This window comes from Chrysochloris asiatica, unplaced genomic scaffold (assembly GCF_000296735.1).
Source record: "Chrysochloris asiatica unplaced genomic scaffold, ChrAsi1.0 scaffold00118, whole genome shotgun sequence".
NCBI classification, from domain to species: domain Eukaryota; kingdom Metazoa; phylum Chordata; class Mammalia; order Afrosoricida; family Chrysochloridae; genus Chrysochloris; species Chrysochloris asiatica.
The window spans coordinates 7,823,846-7,836,592 of NW_006408636.1; positions in this window are offsets into that span (position 1 = coordinate 7,823,846).

Genomic DNA, 12,747 nt, shown 5'->3' on the forward strand with positions numbered 1-12,747 from the left:
AAAAAGCTAAAGTGGATAGAGAGAAATACTTTTAACTGATGGTATATGGAGGGGATTATAATCAATGTAATGAAACAAGGTATATGAATTGTTGAATGTGAAACTGATGATGTACCCTGTAAAGTTTCACTCAATCCACAATAAAAAACTTAAAATAAAAATAATAAAAAAAAAGAACTAGGCTGTTCAAACAGTCATACCTCTCATCCCTGCACTCCTCTTCCCTGTCAGAGTTACCTATAAAATGTGCTAATGAGCATAAGTCCTTCTCTGCTACCTTCCAATCCCTGAGATGCTGGCAGTCTGTGCTAATGTCCACAATTCTCACCAAGTTCCCCTCCACTTTACGAGATACAGGGCATCTGTGCAAACACCTCATGCCCATAGATCCCTCACGGCTGAACAGGACTCTGTATTATTCCTCCATCTCTCTGTAGTTGGGCAGGACTTCATTACCTATCCAGGTAATCCCCACCAAACACTGCACTGCTGAGCATGACTTCACACCCTGCTTTTCTGAACTCCCCTGACTGAGCAGGACTCCATGCTAATCACTCCCCAGCCAAGTACTCTGAGCCCTGCCCTCCCAATTCTTTCCAACTACTTGGACCTCTGCAACCAATCCTTACTACCCCTTCCTGTGACCCATTCTGTGATTCAGGCGTCACATTAATGCAGAGGGAATGCATTATCCTGCAAAAGCTGTAAAATGAATCCTAACCACACGACGCTTGGCACTTCACATTAGTAAAAGGACTTGTTTGCTTACCATCACTCAATCCTCTAAGAGAAGTCATAGGATGCCTATATGTGTGCAACACACCATACCAACCAGTGAGATAAAGACATACACAGGCAACTGGCAGCACCAAACATACATATACCCCCAAATAGAACAATCAACTGGCAGTATTATAGCCATACATATACCAGTGCTACAAAACAACACAAATGAAGGTAGACTATATAAAGTGGAATGGGGAAAGCTAAGCTCCGGATGTATTAAAATAGCAAAGTAATACAAAAGAGACAAACAGAAATAGAACCAATAAAGAAATATGTAAACAAATAAAAGAGAACTAATGTCTAAAAGACAGTAGTCAACTATAAACCATGTGAAGAAACAAAATATTATGGTTCAAGCAAAAATGCAAAACAAAGAGATGAAAAATATTTCTGAGGAAGAACTGATAATGAATACCTGCCAAGTGATTCAAAAATCTAATATTTAGTCTCTTCAGTGTGATCCAAGAAAAAAAACCAAAAAACAAAACTAGAAGAATTCAGGACAACAATATAAGAACAAAATAAGAAACTCAGTAGACAAACAGAAACCATAAAAAAACAACTAAAAACTCAGGAATGTAACAAAAAATATCAAAAATAAACAACTAAATGGAAAGACACATGAATCAATCCTTCCTAGGATTGATACTAATCCTAGGAAGAAGCAGAAAAAAGGCTGAAGGAAAATGAAGAATTATTTGGGACACTATCAGATGAATAATATATACATAATAGAAATCCCAGAAGGGAAAGACTGGAAAAGAAATAAAAAATGTGTGAATACATAGGGGTAGAAAACTTCCCAAATATAATTAAAGATGAATATATTTCCATCCAAGAGCTCAACAAGCCCCATACAAAATATACCCCCAAAAGAAATTCACCAGAGAAGGACTTCCAGCAAGATGGCGGACTAAGCAGATACAATACACAGATTCTCTAAAACAAAGATACAAGAGACCACATGAAACACAAAAATGAAAATTCTAGAACCCTGAACTTTAGAGGAATGGTTAGAGAAGTGAAGTGAGTGCTTGCTGGGGGAAGAAGCTGAGTAGGGAAGATGAGAGAGGGAGACTGACTGGTGAAACGCTGGCCAGATGCGGCAGACCATTTTGTGGGCATTTTTGGCAACAGAAGGTGACCTGGCAGAGCAGATTCATACAGGCAAAAGGAAAGGTGTAATGCCTTTTTTCTCTTCATGGTCTCCTGGAGATCAGAGGTGTGGTCAGCTCCCAACTTCCTCCAACCCCATTGCAGACCCTGCTCACCAAGAGTTAGGAGCCATCTGTGAAGTGGAGGCCATCTGCACTACTTTGGTGCACCGTTTTGGTACCTAGATTTGGGCGGACTCAACTCCAGATCTGCAGAACGTACAGAGCCAAAAGATAATCATTTAACTAGTTACCCTGTTTCCAACTGCTCTCTGGTCCTAATGGATACTGAAACCAGCTCAATCAAGGGGCCCCCAAAACTACTTCCAGATTGAGAGTTCTGAACATAGATAGCACCAAGGTCAATAGGAATTATTGCCAGAACTCTGCTGTCACATTCCTCCCACACCTACCTCAAGATCTCCTTGCTTTGTAGGGGCCCCTCAGACTTCTCTATTCTCCAGGGTTTTGTTGTTGTTGGGTTTGCTTTTTTCCTTTTGTTGTTTCATTGTTTTTATTCATGTTTTTTCCTCCTTTTATTTCTCTTGTATTTTATCTTTTCTGTTTCCACTTTTGTTTTTCCTTCTTTTCTTCTGTTTCTCATTTCCCTTCTACTTCTTTTGACCTTTTGATCTTTCCTTACTACTCTCTACTCTCTTTTCATACCCCCACCCTGGTTTAGCTAAGATATTCTTTTAAATTTCTTCATTTAATTTCCTCTCTTACTTTTCTTTGCTGTAACTCCATTTTCCTGCCACACCTTTTAAAAATTATTCTTAAGTGTTTCTTTAAAATTTCCCTTGTATTTTCTCTCATGTTTTTCTCTTGTACAATTCCATTTCCCTGTACCTCTTCTATAATTATAGTTACTGCATTATTTTTTTTTCTGATTGCTGCCTGTTTTTATTTCTTATTTTGTCTTTTCACTGTTGGCTACTTGTATGTTTAATCTGTTTTAGTCCAGACGACTCTTGGACCCAGAGTCAGTGACATAGCCACAGAGAACTAGAGTGGAGACTGAAGCATCCAGCTGATAAGAAGAGAGGGCATATGCACAAGCATACTCACACTTGCAGATAATACCCACTTGACCTGGCTTCAGTGACTGGATGATCAGAGCTCAACTAGAAAAAGAAAGAAGAGGAAAAAAAAAGAGTAATCTGATACAATTTGATGAACTTGACCTACTCCTATGGATGCAGTAGTTCAAAAGAGGGAACAAATCTTTACAGTGACAAACATTCCCACCCCCTCCATACACAGGATAGACAGGGATGGGCAACTTGGACATTGGCTACCCAAAATGGGACGGGGGCTACAAAGACAAGAAGTGACTGGCTTACAAGCATTCAAGAGGGAGCCTAGATCCAGAGGGCATGGAGGAAGGTAGAATCTCCACTGAGTAGTATCCAATCTGTTTGGGCAGGGCTGATGAAAGGAGATGGGGATAGGTCTCTTGTGGTGCAATAGTGAATAGTTGTTATAAGGACTGACTGTGAGGATTGGAAATGTAAAGGTAGACATTTTGTAGCAAAAGATGGGGAGCAATTGACTTTGCAGTCCAGGAGTGGAGGTCCCTGGGACCATTAAGGGAGAAGAGCAGAGTGCAGGACTCAACCCAGAGAAACAGTGACACCAGAGAGGAGGCAGAGATGATGACGTGGAGAGATGGAGTGGCTGGGAACTCTAGACCCAGAAAGTGAGAGGGGTTTTGTGCTGACAATGATGCATGGAGGGGATTATAACCATGGCAATGAAACGATATACGATAGGATGAATGTAAAGCTAATTTTCTCCTATCACATAATTCACAATAAAACATTTTTTAAAAAGAGAGAGAGAGAGCAGAATTGATAAGAAAACAAGACCCTCCAATATGCTGTTTACAAAAGATACATCAAAAAGATGGAGACAGCCTAAGTGTCCATCAACAGAGAGTGGTTAAACAAACTTCAGCACATTCACACAATGGAATACTATGCAACATTGAAGAATAACAAGAATCTGTGAAACACATCACAACATGGATAAACACAGAGGACATTAAACTGAGTGAAATTAATCAATCACAAAAGGACAAATATTTCATGAGACTACTAGTGTAAAAAGTTAAGAAAAGAGTTTCTGCTGAAATGAAATATTCTATGATGGTTACAAGGCAGACTTAGGATAGTGAGAAGGGGAAAAATATAAAATCTATAGAAGCAAATACTCTTAACTGACAGTACGTGGAGTGGGTTGCAATCATTGCGATGAAATGAAGTGTATAATATGTTGAATGTGGGACTGGTAATCTGTTCTATAAATCATCACTTAATTCACAGTAAAAAGATAAAAAAGAAAGAAAGAAATCACCAGACATATTATAATCCCACAATTCCAGAATCAATGGTGAAGACAAAATTTTGAAAGTAGCTTCAGAAGAGAAAAGTCACTTACAAAGGAAACTCAATAAGACTAAATGTTGATTTCTTGTCAGAAATTATACAGTTGAAATGGCAACAGGAGAGGTGGGCATGATGGCAGATTAAGGAGAAGTGCAGTGCAGACTTCTGCCAGTAATAACACAGAATACAGGACAAAGCACATTCAGGGGACAGTCCCAGAACTCTGAAATACATATAAAGGGATATTTTAAAGGCCAGAAGGATTTCTGCTAGTGGGGTGTGTAACAGAAGCAAGAAAGCTGGTGTTTTCTGATCTGCGTCTACCGGCAGGTGCCTAAGTGGCCATCTTGGGCATGACTGAGCAAGGGCAGAATCAGAGGAGCACTCGCACCACAGATGTCGGATCCATCATTGAAGATGAACATTTTTTTTCTGCTCATTTGTTTTTCACTGTCTGTGTACCTCCACTCTGGTGACTAGAGGTGAGTAATGAGCAAGTGGACACTCCCCAACTCCAGGAGGATTCTACTATGCATGCGCACAGAACAACTAAGCAAAAACCACTGTGAAAAGAATTGAGGAAGCGAAGGACTCAACAGGAACTGCTTAAAACTGAATTGTCGCTGGAGAGAAGAAGCAGCTGTGGACTCTAGATTCATGGAAAGAGAGAGACTGAGAACTGGCACCAGGAGGCAGGCTTTCAGAATGTGTCTTTTGATGGTGTAAATTATTATATATGCCTGAGTGTTTTTTGTTTTGTTTTGTTTTTAAAAAGAGCTAAAAATGATCCCACCTGAATTTAGAGATCATCTGAAGAACAGATTTGATACTATAAACACTGAAGACTGAAGACCAGAAGAGTTGTAGGAAGACATCAAGAATATTATATATGAAGAAAGCAAAATGTCATTAGGAAAACAAGAATTAAGGAAAATATTAAAATGGATGTCAGAAGTGACACTGAACCTTACTCTCCAGCGTAGAGATGCTAAAGCAAATGGAAGAAATGAGGAAGTACAAGAGCTGAACAGAAAATTTCAAATGTCAGCTCGAGAAGACAAACTCAAATATCGAAACAAAATATGCAAAGATCTAGAGTCAGAAAACTAGAAAGGAAGAACACACTCAGCATTTCTCAAGCTGGGGTAACTGAAGAAAAAATACAAGCCTCAACTTTCGTTATTGAAGGATTCTCTGTGCAAATTATTGAACGATGCAGAACGCATCAAAAGAAGATGGTAGGGATACACAGAGTCACTGTACCAAAAGGAAACGGTTGATTTTCAACCGTTTCAAGAGATAGCATGTGATCAAGAGCCAGTGATACTGAAGGAAAAAGTCCAAGGAGCATTGAAGGAATTAGCAAAGAACAAGACTCCAGGAATTGATGGAATAAAAATTGAAATCTTTCAAGAAGGTGAGGTGGCACTGGAGGCACTCACTCATCTACGCCAAGAAATCTGGAAGACAACTATCTGGCCGACTGGTTGAAAGAGATCTGTATTTGTGCTCATTCCAAAGAGAGGTGGCCCAACGGGATGCGGAAATCATCGGAAAATATCTTTGATATCCCATGAGAGTAAAGTTTTACTCAAGGTAATACAGAAACAGCTGCAAGCATACATTGACAGAGAACTTCCAGAGGTTCAAGCTGGATGCAGAAGAAGATGTGAAACAAGGAATATCATTGCTGATGTCCAATGGATCTTAGCTGAGAGCAGAGAATACCAGAAATATGTTTACCTGTGCTCTATTGACTATGCAAAGGCTTTTGATTGTGTGGCTCATGACAAGCTATGGACAACATTGCAAAGTATGAGTATTCCGGAACACTTAATATTGCTCATGAGGAATCCGTAAATTGACCAAGAGACAGTAGTTCAAACAGAACATGGGAACACCGAATAGTTTAAATTTAAGAAAGGTGTGCGACAAGGTTGTATTCTTTCACTATACTTATTCAACCTGTATGCTGAGCAAATAATATGAGAAGTTGGGTTCTATGAAGAAAAATGTGACATAAGAATTGGAGGAAGACTCATTAACAACCTGTGATATGAAGATGATACAACTTTGCTTGCTGAAAGTGAAGATGACTTAAAACATTTGCTGATGAAGATCAAAGCACACAGCCTTCAGTATGGATTACATCTCAATGTAAAGAAAACAAAAATCCTCACCACTGGACAAATAAGCAACATTCTTATCAATGGAGAAAAGATTGAAGTTGTCAAGAACTTCATTCTTCTTGGATCAACTATCAACACTCATGGAAGCAGCAGCCAAGAAATCAAATGACGTATTGCATTAAGTAAATCTGCTGCACAAGACCTTTTTCAAGTGTTGAAGAGCAAAGATGTCAGCTTGAGGACTAAGGTGCACCTGACCCAATCCACGGTGTTTTCAATAACCTCATAAGCATGCGAAAGCTGGACAGTGAATAAGGAAGACCGTAAAAGAATTGATGATTTTGAGTTATGGTTTTGGAGGAGAATATTGAAAGTGCCATGGGCTGCCAAAAGAACCAATAGATCCGTTTTGGAAGAAGTACAGCCACAGTGCTCCTTAGAGGCCAAGATGGCCAAACTTCGTCTCACATACTTTGGACATATTGTCAGGAGGGAGCACTCGCTGGAGAAGGATATCATGTCTGGTAAAGTGGAGGGTCAGAGAAAAAGATGAAGACACACAGGGAGATGGATTGGCCAAGTGGCAGCATCGATGGACTCAAGCGTGGCAACAATAGTGAGGTTGGCCCAGGAACGGGCAGTGTTTCACTCTGCTGTGCATAAGGTCGCTATGGGTCGGTACCGACTCAATGGCACTTAACAACAACAACAATGTGTTTTCCTTCAATCCTGATGCCACAATATTCTTCATATAATCCAGCTTCTCGGATTATTTGCTCAGCATACAGGTTGAATAAGTATGGTAAAAGAATACAATCTTGTCACACAGTTTCTTAATTTTAAACCATTCAGTTATTCCATGTTCTGTTAGAACTGCCTCTTTGTCTACATACAGGTTTCTCATGAGCACAATTAAGTGTTCCGGAATACTCATACTTCACAATGTTGTCCATAGCTTGTCATGAACCACACAATCAAAGGTCTTTGAGTAGTCAATAAAGCACAGGCGAACATTTTTCTGGTATTCTCTGATTTCAGCCAAGATCCATCTGATGTCAGCTATGATGTATCTCGTTCCACGTCCTCTTCTGCATCCTGCTTGAACCTCTGGAAGTTCTCTGTCAATGTATGCTTACCGCCGTTCCTGTATTACCTTTAGTAAAGCTTTACTCACATGGGATACCAAAGATATTGTCTGATGATTTCCACATTCTGTTGGGCCACCTCTCTTTGGAATGGTATAAATACTTATCTCTTCTAATTAGTTCGCCAGATAGGCAGGATAAAATAGTCTGCTTTAAATGGAGAAAAAAGTTAATAGACTATAGTGTAATCTCAAAGAAAATTAATAGTTCACAACATAACAAAAAATGAAAATCCAAGAGCATGGAAACATTAAAACTATGAAAAGAATTACCAGAAAGAACATAAAAACATGAACTCAGCACAGGAAGGCATTCAGAACAAAGAAACCAGCAATACCACAAAAAAGCAAACTTAGTGATAGCAATTAATTCATACCTATTGATAATTATACTAAATGACAATGGATTAAATGGATTAAGAGACAGAGAGTGGAAGAATGGATAAGAAAACAAGATCCTTCAAAATGCTGTCTTCAAGAGACAGACCTTACTCACAAAGACAAAAACAGATGAAAAGTTAAAAGATGGAAAAAAATATACCAAGCTAATTACAATAAAAAATGAGCAGGAGTAGCAATGCTAATCTCAGATAAAATAAACTTTACAGCAAAAACCGGCATAAGAGATAAAGGACATTATCTCATGATTAGAAGGTCAATTGAACAACATGACAATTATAATCAATATCTACGCTCCCAATGAAAGAGTTTCCAAATATATAAAGTAAGCCCTAATAGATTTGAAAGGAGCTCTGGTAGTGTAGTGGTTATGAATCAGGCTGCAAACCGCAAGGTCAGCTCTTTGAAACTACCAGCTGTTCCACAGGAGAAAGATGAGGCTTTCCACTCTTGTAAAGATTTACAGCCTTGGAAACCCTGTACAGGGTCACTATGAGTCAGAACCGACTCCATGGCACATAACCACCAATAGATTTGAAGAAAGAAATACACAAATCTACAATAATGTTGTTAAGTGCCGTCGAGTCCATTCTGACCCATAGCGACCCTGTATAGGGTTTTCAAGGAGAGACTGGTGAGCTTGAACCACTGACCTTGCGATTCAAATGACTTTGCAGTGTGGCGCATTAATCTATAGCACCACACCAGGACTCCATATACAATAGTGGGAGATTTTAATACACCACTTTCAAAAAAAGAACAGAAGAACCACAAAGAAACTTGGAAACCACACAGAGGAACTAAACAACACAATTAACCAACTAGACCTCATAGATGTGTACAGCGCATTCAACTCAACAATAGCATAATACACATTCTTTTCCAGTGCACATGGAACAATCCCCAGAAAAGACCATGTGTTAGGCCATAAAACATAAATTCACAAACATCAAAATATTACAAAGCATCTTCTTAGATCACAATGGTATAAAGTTCGAAATCAACAATAGGAAGACCAAGGCAATAAAGTCAAACTGAACAACATGTGCTTTAAAACTATTGGCTAGAAGAACCAATAAAGGGTGAATTCACAAAATTCCTAGAAACAAATGAGAATGAAAACGCACATATTAGAATCTTTGGAACATAGAAAAAGCAGTGCTCAAGGGACATTTTTTTGCAATAAATGCATAAATTCTAAAAGAATAACCAAAATCAACACATTATCACAACATCTCCAACAATTAGGAACAGACCACTAAGTAAACCTACAGTAACCAGAAAAAAAGAAATAATAACCATTAGAGCAGAAATAAATGAGATAGAAAACAGAAAAACTAGAGAAAGAATCAACAGGACAAGAAGCTAGTTCTTCCAAAGGACTAATAAAATTGACAAACTATTGGCACACCTAGCAAACAAAAAGAGGTAGAAGATACAAATAACACGCATAAGAAACCACAAGGGTGATGTCACAATAGATCTAATAGAAATTAAAAGGATACTTACAGAATACTGTGAACAAATTGGCTTACAAGCTATCAAGAGGGAGCCTACTTCCAGAGGGTGCAGGGGAAGGTAGAATCTCCACTGAGTGGTTTCCAACCTGTCTGGACGGGGCTGGTGAAAGGAGATGCGGATAAGACTCTTGTGGTTCAATAGTGAATAATTGCTATCAGGACTGATTATGAGAGTTGCATATGTAAAGGTAGACATTTTGTAACAAAAGGAGGGGAGTGGTTGATTTTTCAGTCCAGGAGTGGAGGTCCCTGGGACCATCAAGGGAGAAGAGTGGAGTGCAGGACCCTATCCAGAGGAGCAGTGACACCAGAGATGGAGGCAGAGACGATGACATGGAGAGATGGAGTGGTTGGGGACTCTGGACTCAGGGAGGGAGAATGGCTATGTGCTGACAGCCAGGGGGCAGGCTTGCAGGGTGTACCCTTTGGTTGTTTGATGATGCATGGAGGGGACTGTAATCATTGCAATGAAATATGATAAGATGAATGTAAAACTGATGTTCTCCAATCTTCCATGAAAACTGTCACTGAATTCACAATAAAAGCTTAAAAAGAAAAAAAAAAAAATACCATGAAGAGTTGTACTTCAACAAATTTGAAAACCTGGAGGACATGGATACATTTTTAGAAAAACATGACCTACACAAACCTACACAGAATGAAGTAGAAAACTTGAACAGACCTGTAACAAAAGAAGAAACTGATCAGGTCATCAAAGAACTCCCAACTGAAAATGTCCAGAACTAGATGGTTCAAAGGCGAGTTTTATCAAACATTCAGGGATGAGCTCTCACCAATTCTACTCAAATTATTCCAGAATAGAGAAAAGGATGGAAAACTTACTAAGACAGTTTATGAAGCAACCATAACCCTCATACCAAAACCAGGGAAGGACATCACTAAGAAAAAAAAAAAAAAATTATAGACCAATATCCCTCATGAATATAGATGCAAAAATTCTGAACAAAATCCTAGCCAACAGAATTCAACAACACATCAAGAAAATAATACATCATGACCAAATTGAATTCATATCAGGGATGCAAGGATGGTTCAATATTAGGAAAAAACCCAATGTAATCCATCATATAAATAAGTAAAGGCAAAGAACTGCATGCTCATATCGATTAATACAGAAAAGGCATTTGACTAAATTCAACATCCATTCCTGATAAAAACATTCAATAAAGTAAGAATTAAAGGGAAATTCCTCAACATAATTAAGAACATAGATACAAAACTAACATCCAATAACAAAGATTGTTGGGATGTTGGGGGTGGGTGAGGGGAGGGAGGGGAAGGTGGAGCACAGGGCAGGGATTAGACACAGGATAGTCTGGGTGCTGGGGAGGGGGCAATATACAAGTAGGGAGAGGGGAATGGAAGAACAAAGCAGATGGGAGAACAATTAGACAGGTCTCAATGGGCTAAGTGAGACAAAGGTAAAGATATATGCACAACCTGGGAAAAATAGGGTTCTGGGACACAAAGATTGAGACATGGTTGGAATGGGGAAAAGGGGGGAATAATGTTAAGATGCTTGGCTGTCTTTTGAATCTTGGTTTTCCTTGCATTATATTATAAAATAGACACTGGAAGGGGAGAGAAAGGAATAGCAAAAAGCATCACCATAGAAAGCTTGTAAGTCTGTCTTCTGCCTATAACTGATTGGAATACCTAAAATGGGGCTACAACGTGCCCAGTGAAGGAGGCTTCCTGCGGAGCCTCTGCAATACATAAGACTATAGGTGGAAGCCTGAACCACATCCAGATCTCCAGAGATGGGAAATTCCCGCTTGAAAGGACAAGCAGACCAATCTGGAGTGGCTAGAACAGAAGATACCTCTTGAAAGAAAGACCTACAGGAAAAATATAAAACAACATAGGCAGACCAACTGTTACTACAAGAACAAGCAACTTGCTTGCCCAGGAAACATCAAGGCAAGTGGTCGGGTCCCCTCAGTGCAGTGCAAACCCCCTTCCAAGACTAAGACTCAATGGGAATACACACTCTGATTGGTGACCACACTCAACACCAATAAGGGGAAGTGAGGGAAAAACAGCAATGAAGCAGTGAGCTAAACCCTACAATGTTCAATAGACTTCTGTGAACCCGGGTGAAGACCTGGTTGACCAGCAGTGTGGCAAGACCTGGGGACTCTTGGGCCCAGAGTCAGTGACATAGCCACAGAGGACTAGAGTGGAGAGTGAAGCGTCCAGCTGATAAGAAGAGAGGGCATATGCATAAGAACACCCACACTTGCAGATAATACCCACTTATCCTGGCTTCAGTAACTGGATGATCAGAGCTCAACCAGAAGTAAAAAGAAGAGGGGAAAAAAAAAAAGTATTCTCATACAATTTGATGAACTTGACCTACACCTATGGAAGCAGTAGCTCAAAAGAGGGAACAAGTCCTTACAGCAAGAATCATTCCCACCCCCTCCACACACAGAGTAGACAGGGATGGGCAACTTGGACATTGGTTACCCAAAATGGGCGACGGGGGGCGACAAAGGCAAGAAGTGACTGGTTTACAAGCTTTCAAGAGGGAACCTAGATCCAGAGAGCCTGGAGGAAGGTAGAATCTTCAGTGAGTAATATTCAATCTGTCTAGACGGGGCTGATGCAATGAAATGCATTATAAAATAGATACTTGGGGGGAAGAGAAACAAATAGCCAGAAATATCACCATAGAAAGCTTGTAAGTCCGTCTTCTGCGTATAACTGATTGGAATACCTAAAATGGGGCCACAACTTGCCCAGTGAATAAGGCTTCCTGCAGAGCCTCTGCATGACATAAGACCATAGGGGGAATCCTGAACCCCATCCAGAATCTTCTGAGGTGGGAAATTTCCACTTGAAAGGACAAGCAGACCAGCCTGGAGAGGCTAGAAAAACAGAAGAGACTTCTTGAAAGAAAGACTGACAGGAAAAATACAAAACAATAATGGCAGTCTGACTGACTACTACAAGAACAAGCATTTTGCTCACCCAGGAGACATCAAGGAAAGTGGTTGGGTCACCTCAGGGCAAACCCCCTTCTAAGACTAAGACTCAAGGGGAATACAGGAGCAGGCATGTGATCTGACCGGTGATCACGTTGGTCACTGATATGGGGAGTGAGGAAGAACAACAATGAAGCTGTGAGCTAAGTCATATGATGTTCAATAGACTCCTGTGAACCTGGGTGGAGACCTTGTTGGCCAGCAGTATGGCAAGACCTGG